The sequence below is a fragment of the Phragmites australis genome, chromosome 1 (genome assembly GCF_958298935.1).
Source record: "Phragmites australis chromosome 1, lpPhrAust1.1, whole genome shotgun sequence".
Classification (NCBI taxonomy): domain Eukaryota; kingdom Viridiplantae; phylum Streptophyta; class Magnoliopsida; order Poales; family Poaceae; genus Phragmites; species Phragmites australis.
The window spans coordinates 6,809,025-6,827,079 of NC_084921.1; the positions used below are offsets into that span (position 1 = coordinate 6,809,025).

The window sequence follows — 18,055 nt, forward strand, 5'->3', positions numbered from 1 at the left end:
CTTCCTGTTGCGGGATGGCTTGGCGGAGCTGTACATCTCCCAAGTGCTGCAAAGCAAATGGGACGATTGGCGGCGCGACCGGGTCTACATTGACGTCAGCCCCCACGACTGCCTCGCGCTGCCGGAGGCGGTGGCGGAACCCTAGAGGTCGATTTGGGAAGCGACCCCGGCGGAATACGCGAGGATGCGGCCCGTGCTGAATCGCATCGACGACCTACACCAGGCGGGGTTGACGTCTGTGATGGTGGTGGCGGACTATCTACGCTGCCACCTGGTGCCCCTACGGGAGCGGGCCTGCCCTAGCTGGATGTACACGGGGCCCCACGACATCACCAGGACCCAGATCGGCGAGGATGGGAACCTGGACGAGGGGGTTCTAGCGGCTCTGCTGCAGGTGGTGACCGGCGTGGAAGACCTCACCCGGGCGGTTCTTCCCTGGGAGCAGTTGGCGCTCTGCAAGGACCCAGGTTCGATGCCCAGGGTTTGATCGACCGGCCGGGGCGCCGGAACCCCAGGACCATACAGATTCCCGGGGTAGACGAGGAGACCGACGGCGCGCGGAGGACCGGCGGCGAGGACGCCGCAGGTGGCAGGCTGCAGGCGGGCGGCAGGGAGGCCGCGGGTGACCGGAGGCAGGCCGGTGGCAGGGGCGTCGCGGGCGGCAGGCCGCAGGCTGGCTGTGGGGCTGCCGCAGGCAGTAGCCATTAGGCCAGCGGGAGGGGCGCCTCCGGCAGCGGAGCGGCGGCCCTGGGGGACAAAGGAAAGCGCCCCCGGGTGTTCGTGCCTCAGCCGTCGTCCTCGTCGTCGCCGTCGCCTCCACGGCAGCGGCCGCTGGTGGGCGGCGCAAAGGAGGGAGGCCGGGGCAGCCAGTCGTCCGGCGCGGAGTCCGCGACAGAGGCAAGGTCCAAGGCGTGGGAGCCCGAAGACCAAGGCCGGGCCGACGGCGCCTCAGCGGGCGCCCGGGCTGACCCGCCGCCGGAGTCGGGCTCCACGGCGGCCCCTCAACTGCCTGAGGGATAAAGCCCCACGTCGAAGAGGAGGAAGGCGGACTCCGGGCCGAAGCCGCAGGGCCCGGAGTTTAAGATTCTAGAGTTTCAGTGGCAATACCGCGGACCAAAATCAACGTGAGTCTTCTTCTTTTCCCGAGCGAGTTTTGCCCGTATGTAAGTTAGGGGACTAACCTTTCTCTGTTTTCAGGCCGCCCAAGGACCCCGCCGGAGATGAAAGGCGACCGGAGGCGCCAAGGCCAGCCCCCGCCCCCGAGCCGAGCGTGCCCGCGCCTGAGCCGAGCGCGCTGGCGGAACCGGAGCCACAGGTGCCGCCCTGCCCTGATCCGAGTGCAGCGGCCGCGCCCGAGCAGTCGGCGCCAGTCGAGCCTGCCCCGAAGACAGAGCAGGCGGCGACGGAAGTGGTCATGGCCAGGGTGGCCACGCCGACATGGCCATCATCAGGGACCCCGATCGCCTTTGCAGAGAGGGCTCGTAGGGGACCCAGCGCCCAGCCGTCGTCCAGCCAGGCCGCAGAACCCCTCCTGGATGTGCTAGGAAGCGCCCGGGAGGTGATCGAGCGGCTGGAGGCGGCCGTGGTGGGGGAGTGAGCGCAACTCAAGAGGGACCGCGCTGCCCTCATCAAGGAGAGGGGGCGCTTAGAGGAGGTCAGCCGGCTCCTAGAGACCCGCATCACCTCGACCCGTGCAAACCATGGAAAGGCGATGCGCGCGGTGGCCGAGGAGCGGGAGGCGCTGGAGGAGGAGGCCAACCGCTTGGGGGAGACGTCGCGGCGGCGCGCCGTGGAGGTCCTTGCGCGGGAGCGGCTGGTCCGTGCTCGGGAGGAGGCCGTCGTGCAGCGTGAGAAAACTGTGGAGACCACCCGGGCAGACTTAGCCCGCCAGAACGACGAGCTCGAGCGGAGTTGCGCCGAAGTCCTCCGTCGGGAGGAGGAAGTTGCGGTCCGCGAGACTGACGTCAAAATCACGGCGACAGCTTAGGATGCCCGGGAGGAGCAGCTTGCTCGTCGCGAAGCGGAGGCCGCCTCGACGTCGGCGGCCCTAATTGCTCGGGAGGAGCAGGCCGCGAAATGGGAGGCCGAGCTGGCTGCCCGGGAGTGGGCCCTTGCTGCCCTTACCGAGCAGGTGAAGCGGGGACAAGCCGAAGCCCCGGCAACCAACGGCGTCCCGTCCAGTGTAGCCGAGGGGTTAAGCCTTGACGAGCGGCTGCAAATCACAAAGGACGAGCTTGAGACCGTCATCGTCGAGCGGGCCAACGTGAAGCTGATGATGCGAGACATCCTTCGGCAAGCACGGAGGTCCATGAGGGTGGCCGGGCTCGGGCGAGTCAACGTGGGCGAGAAGGGGATGGACCAAGAGACCATCGGCCACATCGCCCTCGCCTTCGTGGAGATCAGCCGGCGCCTGAAGGCTCTTCCCTGGGCTGTGCAGGAGTTGGCCTCCCGGGAGGGGCGCGCTCTGGCCCAAGCGGTGGCCGAGCATGTCCTGGCCTGCTACCGGAGTCGAGACCCCAACTTCTCGCTGGAGCCAGTCCGGCAAGGGGTGGTCGAGGCCGAGGAAGGGGACGCTCGGGAGGCTATCTAGGGCGTCGCCGCCGAGGTGGCGGCGTGCTTCACGCGGGAGCCGCCACCGGTACCGAGCAGTGGCAGCAGCAGCGAAGACTCCTCGCCGCCTTCAGAGCCCGCCGACCTAGATTAGGCTTTTGTCTTTTGTTTTTTGACTTGTTGTAAATATGGGAGTGATCCCTCCGAATGGTTCTTCTTTTTTGAATATAATGGAAACCTTTCTTTGAGATCGCAACTCTAATGTTTGTCTTCATGCTTGATGATATCTTTTCGCTTTTCACTTGATGTCCTGAGGAGTACTTAGCCGGACCGAGCCCGACCTTCCTCCCCCGAGAACAAAGTTGCCCCGACCACTCATCGTCCGAGTAGTGAGACCAATCCACGCGTTCAGCCCCCGAGCTCTCGCGAGTCCGTAATGGCTAAGTCAAGAGACAAAGGCACGAACTTCCTTGCTCGGGAGATAGGTCGATCCAGCACGGAGCACACCATGACCAGTGAACACTTTTCCACTTTGCGGCCACTCAAACAAGCAGACCGGAGACACGTGCGGGCAGAAATGCGACCAAGAGTCCCTACGGTTTGGTGGTGTCCAGGCTAGGAAGGACGGGACCGAGCACCGACAGCCCGCCCCCAGGGTCTAGGTGTTCCCGACCACTCTTTGCTCAAGCGGTAGGATTACCCAAGAACCCTAGAGGCTCGGTAGTGCTCGAGGTACTGCCAAGCTGGCCGAACACCACGACCACCATGAAGGACTTCGGTCAAACATCGCCGTTTGTACAGTACACCCGACTACTGTCTGTTCTATCATTCTGGAAAAAGCAAGCACGTGGGCAGGGTTTTGTGCGCGAGGAGACCATCTCGCCGAACAGATTAGAATGCGAGGGTCCCGAGGATAACTCGGGAACTATAGATTTCTGAGTAAGTAAGAATGTAAACTTGTATGGCTTTAGCCACTCACCGAACAGCTGTCAGCCTTTCGGTCGATCGATCTAGGAGGGGTATGCGCTCCGAGCTCGGGGCGCCCGGGAACTTGGTTCCCCCGGACGGAGCGCCCGAGCACTGGAGAGCATGAGAGGGAGCCAGGGGCCAGGCGGTCCCGACCACTCGTGCCCGAGCGGTAGGACTGCCCGAGGACCCCATAGGCTCAAGCAGCGCCCTGGGCACGGAGGCCCTTGCGGTCGAGCTGCTTTCATTCTTAGTTGTTGATCTGTAAGCTTTAGAAAATAGGAAAAGATCATTTGTTTGGTGCGCTCTGTTAGTGCGGTACTCATTATAGACTGCTCTCATTTATGACTCGAGACCTCTTGAATACCCAGACCGGCGAAGTACACAGATAGAGGCATAACCCAGAGGTCCTATGGCTCAGTGGCGCCTGGGAAGGACTGACCAGACTGAGCATCGACAGCCCGCCCCTGGGGTCTAGGCTCCCGACCACTCTTTGCTCAAGCGGTAGGATTACCCGAGAACCACAGAGGCTCGGTGGTGCTCGGGGTACTGCCATAGCACCGGACACCACAGCCTACCACAACAGACTTAGGTCAGCGGCAACTGCCTGCGCGCATACCGATCAGGATTCTTTTATCAACGGGAAAAATGAGAGAGCATGGTTTTCTTGCACAATCGAGCATCTCACCGAACATATTAAACGTATGGATTCCAAAGAGAAAATTTGAAATAAGAACTGAAAAATGAGGGTATATATTGACAATTTTGTACAAGATTGGGTGACTTACATGGTTGGTGGTAGCCCCCGGCCAACTTGGGCCGGGGGGGGGGACCCCAGCCTTGTTGGCCCGAGCACAAACATGTCCACCTAGGGATAGAACTTGCGCAGATGCTCGATGTTACACGCATTTGGGAGTGGCTGCCCATCCTCTGCAGCCCGTCGAAACAAGCCTTGTCGCGGGACACCAATCACAGTAAAGGGGCCTTCCCACATGGGGGACAGTTTATTCCTTCCTTCGCGCGATTGGATGCGTCGGAGAACTAGATCCCCAACCTCGAGTGACTGGGCCCGGATGTGACGCTGATGATAGTGCCGCAGGCCTTGCTGGTATCGGGCTGCTCGGACGACGGCACGTCTCCGGCGCTCTTCCAAGTAGTCGACGTCGTCGTGCCTCTGCTGTTCCTGTTCGCCTTCAGAGTAGGCATGCACCCGAGGGGAGCCTAGAGTGAGCTCGGAGGGGAGGACTGCCTCAGCACCGTATACGAGGAAGAAAGGAGTCTCCCCGGTAGCGCGACTTGGCGTGATCTGATTGGCCCATAGCACGGCAGGCAGCTCGTCGATCCACCCTTTCCCGTGCTTTGCGAGCACGTTGTAGGTCCGGGTTTTGAGCCCCTTCAGTATCTCCGCATTGGCGCACTCGACCTGCCCATTGCTCCGAGGATGAGCGACTGAGGTGAAGCAGAGCTTAATGCCGAGGTCCTCGCAGTAGTCCCCGAACAGGGCACTTGTGAACTGAGTGCCATTGTCGGTGATGATCTGGTTCACCGAAGTGACTGGTGATACCGCGGATAAACTGGAGCGTCGTGTTCTTGGTCACCTTGACGACTGGAATCGCCTCCGGCCACTTGGTGAACTTGTCGATGGCGACGTAGAGGTACTCATAGCCCCCGATTACTCGGGAGACTGGACCCAGAATGTCCAGCCCCCAGACCGCGAAAAGCCATGACAGGGGGATGGTTTGAAGAGCCTGAGCTGGCTGGTGAATCTGCTTTGCGTGGAACTGGCACGCCCTGCAGCGCCGAACCAGCTCGGAAGCATCCTGGAGGGCTGTAGGCCAGTAGAAACCTTGCCAGAAGGCCTTCCCGACCAACGTACGGAACGATGCATGGCCACCGCACTCGCCCTCGTGGACCTCAGTGAGAAGCTAGCCGCCTTCTGCCCGGGTGATGCATTTCAGGAGGACGCCGCTTGTGCCACGCCGGTAGAGATCCCCATCTACTATGGCATAGCGTTTGGACTGCCGAGCAACTCTTTCAGCAGAGGCATCATACCCGGGGTGGAACTTTTCTTTCAAGTACCCTTGGATCTCGTCCATCCACGAGGCATCTTGAGAACAGCCAGCAAGCGCAGTGCACTCACCGGGCGGCGGCACCCTGTTGGGGCTTCCCACTGAGGGCGTCGCCGGGGTCCCCTGAATTGAGCTCGAGGTTTCCCCTTCGTCCTATTTGGCAGGCAGGACGGAAGGCCGTGTGAGTCTTTCTTCAAAGACTCCGGCAGGGACACGCGCACGGGAGGAGGCCAGGCGAGAAAGGTCATCGGCCAGAGCGTTGTCGCGGCGAGAGATGTACCACAGCTCCAGGCCGTCGAAGTGCCTCTCCAGCTTCCTGACTGTCGCCACGTACGCCGCCATTTGAGGATCCGTGCACTGGTATTCTTTCGACACCTGGTTGACCACCAGCTGGGAGTCTCCCTTGACCAGGAGGCGACGAATCCCGAGGCCCACCGCGGCTCGGAGGCCAGTGATGAGGCCCTCATATTCCGCCATGCTGTTGGTTGCTTTGAACTACAGCTGCACAACGTACCAGAGTTCTTCACCCGTTGGGGATGTGAGAACCACTCCGGCCCTCGCGCCTTTCAGCGTGAGGGAACCATCGAAGTGCATAATCCAGTACTCGGGTGCATCGTGCCCGGGATATGTGGAAATTTCTTCTTGTACGACCTCAGGGACGGGCGTCCACTCTGCCATGAAGTCAGAGAGCGCTTGGCTTTTGATCGCCTGGCGGCTGACAAAGTGGAAGTCGAACTCCGCCAGCTCCACCGCCCACTTGACGACGCGCCCGGTGCCTTCTCGGTTCTGAAGGATAGGCCCCAGTGGGTACGTGGTAACCACCGAGACCTTGTGCGCCTGGAAGTAGTGGTGCAGCTTCCGGGAAGCAATGAGCATGGCGTAGAGCAGCTTCTGGGCTTGGGGGTATCTTGTCTTGGCATCCCGGAGGACTTCACTGACGAAGTACACCGATCGCTGTAAACGACGGGCCCGGACTGCGGCTTCACCCGAGGGCCTGTCACAGCTCCCGAGCTCAGCGACGTGGTCGGGGCTGGCCGGGTGCTCGGGCTCGACTCCCTGGTCGGGAGGAGCCAAGTGCTCGGGCTCGACCCCCTGCTCTAGAGGAGCCAAGTGCTCGGGCTTGACCCCGTGCTCGGGGGGATCCGCGAGGACTGGGTAGTGCTCGGGGGTGGCCGGGAGCTGGGACCCAGCATCTTGCCCCGAGCATTCATCGCGCTCCACCACCAGTACCATGCTCATGACCTGAGGAGTGGCCGAGACGTAGAGCAGTAGTGGCTCACCCTCGGAGGGGGCCACCAGTACGGGCGGCGAGGTGAGATACTTCTTCAGATCGCGGAAGGCCTGCTCGGCCTCCGGCATCCAGTCGAAACGACCGGTCTTCTTCAGAAGCTTGAAGAGGGGGAGTCCTCGCTCCCCAAGTTTGGAGATGAAGTGCTCGAGGGCCGCCATGCAGCCGGCGAGATGCTGAACCTCCTTGAGTCGAGCCGGGGGCCGCATCTGCTCGATGGCCCGGATCTTCTCTGGGTTGGCCACGATCCCTCAGCTGGAGACCAAGAAATCGAGGAGCTTGCCCGCAGGCACCCCGAAGACGCACTTCTCAGGTTTGAGCTTCAGGTGGGTAGTGCGGAGATTGTTGAAAGTCTCGGCAAGATCTTCGAGCAGGGTGATGCGGTCTCGGGATTTGACCACGAGGTCGTCGATGTAGGCCTCGACGTTGCAGCCAACCTGCGAGTCAAGGGTGATGCGGATAGCGCACTGGAAAGAATACCTAGCATTGCGCAAACCAAAAGGCATCGATACATAGCAATAAGTCCCCACCAGAGTGGTAAAAGAAGTTTTTTCTTCATCCTCTATGGCCATGCGAATCTGGTGATAACCAGAGTTTGCATCTAAAAACCACAAAAGATCACATCCCGCGGTTGCATCTACAATCTGATCTATGCGGGGTAAAGGAAAAGGATCTTTTGGGCAAGCCTTGTTTAGATCGATGTAGTCCACGCACATGCGGAGCTTGACGTTGGCCTTCGAGATGATGACTGGGTTCGCCAGCCACTCGGGGTGGAGGACTTCTCAGATGAATCCGGTGTCAAGGAGCTTACTGACTTTCTCCCGAATGAACTCCTGGCGCTCGGGCGCCTGCCGCCGGACTTTCTGCTTCACCGGGCGTGCGTCCGGGCGCACAGCCAGGTGGTGCTCGATCACCTCCCTAGGGTCCCGGGCATATCAGACGGCTGCCATGTGAACACGTCGACGTTAGCCTGAAGGAAGGCGACGAGCGCGCTTTCCTATTTGCCGCCCAGGTCACCGCCGATTCGGACGACCTGGGAGGCGTCTTCGCCCACCACGACCTCCTTCGTAGGAACAGAGGCGTCTGCAGCGAGTCGGGGTTTGGATAAAGAGGGTCCCGGGCCCCCTGGACGACCTTCGACCTCGGCCCGAGCTGAGACCAAGGCCGAGTATAACTGCTTAGCGCAGGAGACGGCGCTGCTGGTCTCGGCGGACACGGAGATAGGGCCCGCTGGGCCCGGCATCTTAACCGTGAGGTACGCGTAGTGCGTGACCACCATGAACCGAGCGAGCACCGGGCGCCCGAGGGGAGGGGGAGCTCCATGATGTCGAAGATGACGTTCTCCGTCCGGAAGTTGTCCCGGCTCCCGAATGTCACGAATAACTCGACCTGCCCGAGGGGCAGGGAGTGCCCGGGTGTCACCCCGTAAAAGGGGAGCGATGGCTTTAGGTGCCTGGAGGGCACCTGCAGCTTCTCGAAAGCCTCCTTGGAGAGGAGGTTAAGGCTTGCGCCCCCGTCGATCAGCACTCTGCTGACCTTCACATTGCAGATGGTGGGGGACACTACCAGGGGTAATCGCCCCACGCTTGCAGTACTGGCGGGGTGGTCAGCCAAGCTGAATGTGATCGGGGCGTCCGACCACTTCAGGGGCCTTACGGCCTCTTCGCTCGGGGTCACCGAGCACACCTCGTGCCGCATGGTCTTGACACTGCGGTGGGAGGACGTGTACGCGTCTCTGTCGATGAAGGCGACGGTGTGCTCCGGTTCCTGGAAGCCGAGCTCTGGGATGTTGGGGGCGGCTCCGTCGTTGCCATCCCTGCGGGGCTCCTCGCGGTCCCTCTGGCGCTGCTCGATGAGGCCCTTGACCGTGTGGCACTCCGTGAGGTCATGCCACCTGGTCTGGTGGATCAAGCACCACTTCCCCGGCTCAAGCTCCGCGGGAGCGGGGGCCCTTGCCGGAGCGGGAGCCCGTGCGGGAGCTGGAGCCCTAGGAGGGGCTCGGGCCGAAGCCCTCGTGGGCGCATGCCGTCTGTCGGCGGCCGCCCGGCGTGCTTGCCGACGGTCGGGTTCCTGGGCCGGCCCACGGGTGGGGCCCTGGGCTGGCTCGACGGGGACAGCCTCGCGCCTCCTTCTCTTTTTCTTTTCCCACCTGTCGGAGCAGGAAGGACCTGGCTGATCGGCGGCGAGGTGCTCAGGGCGCCGAACATGCCATGCCCGAGCTTCCGCCGCCTTGGCGCACTTGTCGGCCAGCGCGAAAAACTCTGCGGTGCTTTCGACCTTGTGCGTGCCTAGCTTCTCGAGCATCCGCTCGTCGCGGACGCCCTGCCGAAACGCGACAATGATAGCGTGGGGGGTTATCCGCAGGATGGTGTTGCGGACCTGGCTGAAGTGCTGAATAAAGCACCGCAGCGTCTCCCCCTCCTGTTGCTTGACGGAGTGGAGGTTGCACTCCAGGTCGGGGTGCGTAAATGTGCCCTGAAAGTTAGCCACAAACTGGTGGCAAAGATCATCCCAGGAGCTGATAGACCCTGGGGGTAAGTTCATAAGCCAAGAGCAGGCAGAGCCCCTCAAGGCGATATGAAAGTAGTTGGCCATCACCTTCTCACTACCGCCAGCCACTTGGACAGCGGTGGTGTATATCTGGAGGAACTCGACGGGGTTGATGGACCCATCGTACTTCTCCGGCAGTTCGGGGTGGAACTTGGTGGGCCATTTGACCCGGCGGAGCTCACTGGTGAAGGCACGGCAACCGGTGCCGTACCCTGCAGCGCGGGCAGCGCCCTTGGGTGGTGAACGCCGGTGACCCGGGGAGCCCTAGCGATCATGGGCCGGCAAAGAGGAGGCCTGGTCCTCGGCTTCAGCCTCCTGCCGGGTCTCCCGCTGGCACTCGAGGGTGACGCGCGCGTCTTTGATGCCCCTCCGCTCGTTGAGGTGCAAGCGGAGGTCCTGGGCTCCGGTAGTGGCCAGGGGGGCAGCGCTCCGCTTGGAGGCCCCTCGGCCAGTGCGACCGCCACCTGATGATGGGCCGGTCTTAGCTGCGCCGCGGTGTGAGGTAGCGCGGGAACTTTCGGCCAGCACCTGGCGGTGGGCCGTGCCGACTAGGGCGGCTACTTCCTGGAGCCAGTGGCCTTCCGGGGTTTCCCCCGCCGCCTGGACTGGCGGGTGCCTGAGGAGAGCTTGCGCCGCAAGCAGTGCGCTCTCGGGACTAGCCTCACAGAAGGCGAGCCTAGGCCGCAGCGGCGCCCGACGCTGTCCAGACGCGGACCTGGCGGTAGGAGTTTCGGCCACCTGCTGGGGGTTGCATGGTGCACCGGCGACGGCGGCGGCGGCCCTACTGGGCCCAGCGCCATGGTCCCCCTGAGAGGGGAACGCCGTGCGTGCAGATCGTGGCTGCTGCTAGGACGCAACAGCGACTGGGGCCTCCAGAGCGAGGGGCTCCATTTCCTCAGTGGAGCTGGAGCCAGAGCGCTGGAGACAATGACCGTCGGCCATTTTTTTCTGTAGGAGAAAACAAACAAACAAATTCAGGGATGCTTCCCCCCTACTTGGCGCGCCAGCTGTCGGAGGGTTAACTCCTATCGCGGGGATCCTGAGGGACCCCTTTTTAGAGATTCGGCCAGGGGGATGATTCTGAATATGTTTGCCGGAGAAATAAATGGATATGAATGCGATGGCTGGCGGGGTGGAATGATCTAGTGCGGAATGAAGTAAATGCACTGGAGGTTTAGACAGGTTCGGGCCGCACGGAGGCATAACACCCTACTCCTGTATGGATACTATAAATGCCCTGAGAATGTCCCTCAAGGATGTTGCTGGTTACAAGAATGTTTGTCTATCCTAGAGCCTGGGGCTCCTTGTTCTTCGGTCTGTGTGTATCTGTTGGCTTTGGGTGCTCTTGGACTTCTCGATCTTCTATCTGTCTCGCCTCCACTTCAACTTCTTTCTCCTTAAATTCTTCAACCGTGCAGAGCTCGCCGAGAGATATTCACTTCTTCAGAGATTTTCCAACCTGTCTTTGTCCGTGCTGCCGGCTACTTTAAATACCTGCCGGCAGTAGCGTGCCCCGAACGGGAGGGCATGAGTTCCAAGGCACCATAAATGGAAAGGGCATCATCATAGCCTCTGTGCGAAGTGACCGGGGGTTGAAAACGCGCCCCGCGCCCGGTCATCTGTCGCCATCATGGCACTGGCAACGGGCGCCATGGAGAGGGCCCACCGGGCAACCGCAGAGCGGCCCGGCGTGCTAGCCCTGTCTTGTTCTCCTCCCACAGCAGCGTGGCAGACGGAACGCCTCGGCCCTTGCAACATTATCCCGAGACGTGCCGGATGGCGCGAGATGGGACCTGTGCATTTAATGTCCCCACACCCTTCTGCCAGAATATGGCAGGAACTGACACCAAGCGTGGCGGGAGCAATTGGAGGTGACAGGCCACGCGCGCTCTTAAATGCGGCCTCGGGCCTTTGACTGGCTGACACCTCATCGCTGGACCCCTGTGGGGGCCACTGTTAGGGGGCTTCCTGGGTCGTCGGGGAACCGAGTGCTCGGGGGTCACTGTTCACCTCCCCGAGCACTCTCTCCCGAGAATACCCTTCCTCGGTCTTCGGGGAACCGAGTGCTCGGGGGCCACTGTTCACAGCCCGAGCACTCTCTCCCGGTCTTGGCTGGACGGATCCTCGGGGAACCGAGTGCTCGGGGGCCGCTACACGCAGCCCCGAGCACTCTCTCCCGGAACTTCCTTCAATGGGCCCTCGGGGTACTCGGGTGCCCGGGGGGCTACTGCTCGCAGCCCCGGGCACACCCCTCCCGATACTTGGTCTTCACAGATTATCGAGAACCTGGGTACTCGGGGATCACTGACTGTGCCCCCAAGCTCCCTCTCCCGGGACTTAGTCTTCTTAGTTGATCGGGGAACCCGGGCACTCGGGGACCACTGACTGTGGCCCCAAGCGCCCTCTCCCGGGACTTAGTCTTCTTTACCTCGCGGAGGTAACCCCGCGGGATGGCGCCACGTGGCGGAATGCTGGCCTGGCCTTGGGATTCGGGGACCCTCGGTTCATGATTCACCGATAGTGGGATTTACCCTTGTTGCTTGATGAGGAGTTGCCACCATCCTTCTTCTGCCGCACCTGCCACTCGGCCTGAGTGAACAGAAGCTGGCTGTCGCCGATGCTATTGCCACTAGATGCACACGGGTGAGTACATTCTTCAAACGCCTTAAGCTTCCCCATGGCTTCCTCGAACGACATCTTGTTGAGGTCGTAGAACTGCTCGATCGCAACGATCACACTCAGGAATCAATCCAGCACAGTGTCGAACAGCTTTTTGACCAATGCAGCGTCGTCGAGCCTCTCCCCTAGGTTTGCATATCTAACGGACATGCTGTTGAGCCTTCTGGCATACTGGTCCAGGCTCTCTCCCTCCTGCATGCGCATGGCGTTGAAGTTGCTCTTCAACGTGAGAAGCCGCGCGTTCTTGATGCGATCCGCGCCAACGAACCTTGTCTTGAGACAATCCCAGACCTCCTTTGCAGTTTTCTTCCTTGCCATCTGCATCAGGAGATCCTCCACGAGCGTTTGGAAGAGATGCGACATCGCCTTCTTGTCCTTCTTCTCGTCGACGGGTTCACTAACCGCTCGCTTGACTGCCTCCTAGATGCCTTGATCTTTCATCATCGCCTGCACACGAATCACCCAGCTCGCGTAGTTCATCGTCGTCAACTGCAGGTACAAGAACGGCCCACCGTCACTCTCCCGCGCCACCTCGCCCTAAGGTACGATTGACATCTTCATGAGTTAGTGCTGCGCAGTATCAGCTCTGATACCAGATGTTGGGTCCGACCACTGGATCACGTGCGTGACCACTCTGGATTCGCGACAACGTAAGCGATCAGGTTCATCGACCACTCAAGCGACCAGAAGATGGAAGAACGCCAACTTACAATCACCAGTCACGACCAGCTTGAGCGACCAGTCGTATGTGCTCGACCACGACTAGTTTGGCTATCCGTCGTGTACGTGCTGCTCTCAATCATGCCAATCGACTAGCAACACTCAGCTATTCCTGAGTCGCGTACTACTCGGCGAGAACAATAAAACAAGACACAAATTCTCTAGAAGAAATTTTAGACTCTATTCAACTCGTGACTTGCACGACTCTGTGTCTTGCTTATAAATTAGAGATTACAACTAATATTTATATCGACCTGCTAACTTCAAATCCTAACACGAAGCGTGCCATCCCACGATCCGACTCCAACTCAAACTCTGCATACATACGAACTACGTTATAACCGTATACGAACCGTATACGACTCATTGCTTCCGCATTGTCGTGAAACGAGTTCCGAGACCTACGACAAGGATTAAGTCCAACAGAACTTCTCCAACCACAGTAGAAGCTTGGGTGGTGGCAAAGTTTCGCCGGCGCGGCAGGGGTTACTCCAGCCGGGGAGACGTCCCTCGGCCCTCCGAGGCCGAGGGCCCCCCTGCCGCGGAGTGGAGAGGGTCGTCCGGTAGCCGAGCACAGGGACTCCGGTGGCGAGGTAGTCGGCTCCGCAGCCGAGTGCCGGTGGCTTCGGTGGCCGAGCGCGTGGGCTCCGGTGGCGAGGTAGACGGCTCCGACGGTGCGGAGGTGGCTCCGGTATAGAGGTAGGCTCCGACACGGAGGTGGGCTCCCGTGTTCAGATAGACTTTGGCGCAGAGGGCTCCGGCGTTCAGGTAGGCTCCGGCGCCGAGGGCTCCAGCGCAGAGATAGGCTCCAGCACAGAGATGGACTCCGGCGCAGAAGGCTCCGACGCAGAGGTGAGCTCCGGCGACGGAGGGGCTCCGTCCGCGGGGCGCGGAGCGCCCCGGCCGCTGTTAAGAAGACCGGCTCCGCACACCCCCGGAGGCCCATCCCATCATTGAAGGACGAGCTGCATGCATGGTTATTGGGAAAAACAGAGCATACAGTAGGGTGTGTGTGAGGTATTGCCTAGGATATTATTCAAGGCCAGGGGCGTGCATCAGCTGTGAGCAGGCCAGCAAACCACGTATGCATGCGGATCTTTTCTCTTTTATTATTGTTTATTGTTTATCGTGGCTATAGCCTCTAGGCCTGCTGCACGCGAGCCACAAGTATAAATAAATGCCGTCCGTTATATGATGTCGGTCCATACTAGCAGCCCTATTGCCATATATACCTATGCACATGTAGGCCTAGACTTGCGCATACAGACCCACATAAGTGTTCTGACAACAGGATAACACCTGACAAACATGACAGCCCTCTTGACCATATCCCAACTCCTTTAAACTAACTTAAATGTACCATCTTTTAAAAGAAATAATTAGCAAACAACCATTTTAAAATATTTTAACTAAAAAAAGTGGCTAGCAAGTAAATTAACTCCTACGATCAAAATAAGTAAAAATGACTACTGCCACTTAGCAAAAGCTGCAAGAACGTATAAAATAGATAAATATACCTCTATTTTCTACACTAAGTAAAAAAATACCCTAGTGACACAGACTGAATGTATGAGGGCTCTAGTCAAGTATTGCGGTGCTATGTCTTTGCTGTGGATAGTGCATGTGTCAGGAGCCTACGTCATGTTGACAGGACCTATCCCTTGATTTTTTCTTGCCCCGTGCAATGCTTACCAGCCAGCACTCTAGGCTGCAGAGTAGTGAACTAAGGGGATAAAAATAAAGGTTGCTAGTACTGTATGTGACGCCCGTTTCAAACTCCTCTGGCCCAACCCAAAGCGCCGTCTGCTTCCGGCCCAGCCCGCCCCGCGCGCGCGTCGCTGACCGGTGGGACCTGCTTGTCGGCTCTGTCGTCTCCGCCGCGCCCCGCAGCAACCCGCGCCCGTATCCGAACCGATCCCGAAGCTGCCGCGCGCCGAGTCCGATTTCGCCGCGCCGTCCGCCGTACGCGCTGCGCCTGCGCAACAACTCGCGCCCCCCTCCGCCTATATATTCCCAGCAGCGCCGCCTTTTTCTCCCCCCTGCACACGCCCAAGAAAACCCGAGCTCGCCGAGCGCCATAGCCGCCGCCGCTGTGCTCACCGAGCAATCCTCCGCGCCCGAACCTCCCCGCCGCGTCCGAGCTCGCCGCCAGCATCGCCGTAGCGGGAGGAGCCCGTTTCGCTGCTCGCCGACGCTTCTCCGCCGCCAGACCGAGCCGTCATCGCGCACCGGTAAGCGCCGCCGCCTCTCTCCGTCGTCAGCGCTCCCCGAGCCATATTACGGTCGATTGATGCCTCCTCCGTCTTCACATGCCTCCCTAGAAGCTTTCCCGACCGCCAATCGAGCCGCTCCGTCATCGCTCCGGCACCTTCACCGAGCTCCGATCCCGCCGCCGCCTCTCGCCGTCACCGAGCCGTTGGAAGCCACCCCGACGTGGACGTGTTGCTCAATCGGGTTCGCCGTCGTCTCCTCTCCGTATTCCGCCGCTCGCCGTCGAAGTCCGGCCACCGGAGCTCCACTCCGGCGACTCTCCGGTCAAGCGCCGCCGCCCTGAGCTCGCGCCGCCGACCCGAGGAGGAAGATTCAAGGTTAGCCGTCGGATCCCCTTTGAACGCTCCTGATTAGATCGCAAATACCCTTTCGCAACCCAGTAGAAAGCTGCCACGTGTCCCTCTTTAATCCAGTCAGCAGTCAAGACACGTCAGCGCGCCACGTGGATGTCCCTGTCCTACGTGGCAGAGCCAAGTCAGCATTGGATGCCCAGTCAGCAGCCCAGTCAACCTGTGATGTCAGCATTGCGCATTAATTAGGATTTTCAGTATAAAAAAATTCCACCTATTCTCTGAAATTAGGGAGATTTGCAAGGAAACCCCTAGGCTTCACTGTTTTTGCATATAGACCCTTAGATAGTTCTGGATAATTGCAATTAGGCCCCTGGATTTTAGGGTAATTATGTTTAGGTCCCTGAACTTTGCACTTAAGCCCCTAGAACTTTCTGTTTTTATAATTTGGTCCCTGCAAACTTTCAGAAAAGCCCCTGTAGAGTAGAATTAGTGTAACTTTTCCATACGACCTCCGATTTAGGTGATTTTCGCGCTCCCGAGATCGTAGCAGCGTGTACTTTCCGTTCATAGCCTTTTTAGAGTTAGTTTCTCTTGTTTAGTGTGTTGTACTTAGTTGTTTTGTTATTTCTTTCCGGTGTGTGCTTCGGCTTAGGAGGAGAGCAGAGTGCCAGCATTCAGGACCAAGTTTTCGAAGATTCTGATCAGCCAACTTACGAAGGCAAGTGTCCTTGATCACCTTGATTTAACCATAGATCATTATAGTTTACTTTTCCTTAGTTGCATGCTTGTCTAATTTTGAATCCCATGAATAGGGTTTACTAGAATTTGTATGGCCATTCCTTGTAGCCTCTTTTGGGGTTTTTGGGTCCTGTAAAAGGGTAGTCATGCTAGTGCAGTCATGGATTAGAATTATTATGAACTTTGATTAATAACTATGAAACAAGTACTTGGGAGAATTGATAATCTTGTAGTAACTTGAATTTAGGGATCCCAACTGGATGGCTAGTATGTGGTGGAGCTACACAGCAGGGTTTGTGTACGTTCCTGTGTGGGATCCTAAGGACCGGTTCTTGGAGCCTGTAACCTGGCAAAACAGCACAACCATGAGGCCTATATGGGTACGGCCTGGCTAAGTAATTAGTGTTCTTCACGTTCTGTACGCACCATTGGTTGGTTCAGTGGCACAAGAGGGGGCCTCTGCAGTGGATGGGATCCCTGTTAGCGGTGAAACCTCAGTGGGTGCTTATAGATGTGGAGTCACTTTGTAACAGCCTTGTAGTGAGACCCCGGCCATACACCCCGGAAGTGTAAGGCAAAAAGGGAATCACGACTCGTGGGTAAAGTGTGCAAACTCTGCAGAGTAAATAAACTGATCGATCAGCCGTGCTCACGGTCAAGAGCGGCTTGGACTTCTTCAGGATTAGATGGGAACTTTAAAGGTTGGTTTTGGGTAGTCGGGTGGTGGTACTCCCGATGAGTCGGTAGCCGGATATGGGGTATCTGGTGAGTCTGGTAGTCGGATGGAATCCGATGAGTTATATTCTTAAATTGTTGGAATAAAAATCTAGTAAATAGGATTGCTAGTTTGTTTGAGTCTGGTTTAGCTGAGCATAGTCGCAGTAATCCCCAAGTTGACTTTTCCTTGTCAATAGCCTGCATGTCATATTTTCCCTCCACTTGCTGAGTACTTTATGTACTCACGCTTGCCTTTTCCCTACCCTCGGATGCTGCTCAGAAGGTGAAGTCTTCGAGGAAGTCCCGGGCGAGGACGCTGATTTCTAGAAGGAAGAAGGCGTTGATTGAAGACCATGTCCTAGGCTGGTGTTTCCCCCGGACAACGCCTGTGGATGGATGGGTGTTCCGCTGCCATTTGAAGATTTATTAGTATTTTCTTTCAGACCTTCGGGTCCTTTTGTAAGGAATGTTTACGTTATTTAAGACACAGTTTATGTTATCACTAATGACGTCGCTGCATGTATGTAAAACTTGATCCTGACATACATGTGGAATACATCTGGTTATTTCCTTTAAAACCGGGTGTGACACTGTACGTGCGGTACTACTCACAAACCTACTAGCACTGTGCGTGTATGCAAATATCTATAAGCAAGTGGCGCGCATGCCTCTGACAATAGGGTTCGCACGTGCTTACCTTTGCATGGAGTGATGCTCAGAGCCGTGCGCGCTTACCTCCGCATGGAGCTATGTTCGGAGCCGTCATCTCGGCCTGTAGATCCGCGCGCAGGCCACTTTCGAGCTATGAGACCAAAATTGCGCCTCACGTAGCGTACGACGGATGACAGAAGAGCGCTCTATGAGGGAGCTCCCCTAGGTCTACCATGCCCGGTGAAGGGCCCGACGAGACCACAACGGTGAGTCCACGTACGTTGAACTGCATGGGGCCTACCTGGCGGCGAGCCCCCAGGATACGGTGCTCTCGCGTGCACAGAACTACGTTTGTTGCAGCTTTCCTGTACCGTTGTTGAGGCAGCGAAGAGCGGCATACACATCACATCCTCTTGGGGTGCGATGATGACTTGGCGACCGGCGGTGGCATTGGCCTCTCGGGTGCCACCTGCAAGATGATGGGCTCCTTCAAGCAGCACGAGTGCTCCTCCATGACCCGGTCTGAGAACATGTTCTGCTCTCCTGATGTCCTCTCAACTCCC

General features: G+C 58.6%; 1 protein-coding gene across 2 annotated transcripts in view; it reads right to left on the reverse strand.

Annotated features, from left to right (window-relative positions):
- LOC133897484 (LEAF RUST 10 DISEASE-RESISTANCE LOCUS RECEPTOR-LIKE PROTEIN KINASE-like 2.1) overlaps positions 1–18,055 on the reverse strand; it is a 92,105-nt gene that overhangs the window by 8,195 nt on the left and 65,855 nt on the right. The gene's annotated exons all lie outside the window — the stretch shown is intronic.